The sequence below is a fragment of the Henckelia pumila genome, chromosome 2, assembly GCF_033568475.1.
Source record: "Henckelia pumila isolate YLH828 chromosome 2, ASM3356847v2, whole genome shotgun sequence".
NCBI lineage: Eukaryota > Viridiplantae > Streptophyta > Magnoliopsida > Lamiales > Gesneriaceae > Henckelia > Henckelia pumila.
The window spans coordinates 50232065-50233540 of NC_133121.1; the positions used below are offsets into that span (position 1 = coordinate 50232065).

Genomic DNA, 1476 nt, shown 5'->3' on the forward strand with positions numbered 1-1476 from the left:
CATAGTGTGGTATCTGCTCCAAAGCATCAGCGAATGGAATATTAATATGAATTTTCTTGAAGATTTCAAGAAACTTAGAAAACTTCTCATCTAACGCTTTCTTCTTGAACTGCTGAGGATATGGTAGAACAGCTTTTGGCACAAGCAGTTTCTCAGGAACAACTGCAGACTTGCTGGAATTTTTGCTATCAGAATTTTCGGACTCCACCACAATCTCTTCAACTTCCTCATCATCCACTGCCTTTGGATTATCAGTCCCAATTTCTTTACCACTTCTAAGAGTAACAACCTTACATTGCTCCCTAGGATTAACCTCAGTATTGCTAGGAAACACACCTCTCTGCTGATTATTCAATGCATTAGCCAGTTGACCAATTTGTGTTTCAAGATTTTTCATAGAAGCACTCACATTGGTCAAGTGTGTCTCCATACTTTCAAGCCTATTTTCATTCCTCTTAAATCTTGTGGATGATTCTGCAATAAAATTACCCACCAAATCTTCCAACGATGCCTTACCCTCACCATTCTGAGTATTGAACCCCGGTGGAGGATTCAACACATTCTTATTGTTTGCATAAGAAAAATTCTCATGATTACGCAAACTAGGATGATACTGATTGGGTACAGGATTACCTCGATAATTGTTGTAATTCCTGTTGTTCACATATTGAGCTTGCTCCACACTCTCAAATCCATCAGCAGAATTTACGGCAGTCGCCAGTGATGCTGTCTCAGTAGAACTTTGATTCCCTTTGGTCAGTGCAGCCAACTGTGTAGAAATAGTAGTCATCTGAGCAGTCAAAGCAGTGAATGCATCCACCTCATGAATTCCAGCAGTAGGCTTCCTTATTGCAGATATCTCACTCGGCCACTGATAACTGTTAACAGTCATTTGCTCAAGCATCTCATAAGCCTGTTCAGGAAATTTAGAAAATATCGAACCTCCAGCTACAGCATCCATAGAAATACGAGTTGGCCCATTCAAACCATTGTAGAATAATTCAATCTGTTCCCAGTCCGGAAAATTATGGTTTAGACACTTTCTAAGCAACTCCTTGTACCGCTCCCAGGCTTCATACAACTACTCAAATACTTGCTGTTTGAATGTAGTAATCTCTATTTTCAACTGAGCCGACTTAGCAGGCGGGAAATACTTAGCTAGAAATTTGGAAGCCATATCATCCCATGTAGTAATACTCCCAAGAGGTAGGGATTGCAACCAACTACAAGCATTGTCCCAAAGAGAGAACGGGAAAAATCGTAGTTTGATGGTGTCCTCAGTAACACCATGAATCTTTACTGTGTCAGCAATCTACAGAAAAGTACGCAGATGCAGATTTGGATCTTCAGTAGCTGCACCCCTGAACTGATTCTGCTGCACCATATTAATCAGAGCTGGCTTCAATTCAAAGTTATTCGCCGTGATGTTCTGCCGAGCAATCCCAGAATAATGTGTATTGATCACCGGTCGAAAGT

General features: G+C 40.8%; 1 non-coding gene across 1 annotated transcript; it reads left to right on the forward strand.

The window, feature by feature from the left end:
• Window positions 1–1022: 1022 nt before the first annotated feature.
• On the forward strand, window positions 1023–1128 carry LOC140885763 (small nucleolar RNA R71). The gene has a single exon (XR_012151179.1). It is a non-coding gene; the product is annotated as a small nucleolar RNA R71 (small nucleolar RNA).
• Window positions 1129–1476: the final 348 nt, after the last annotated feature.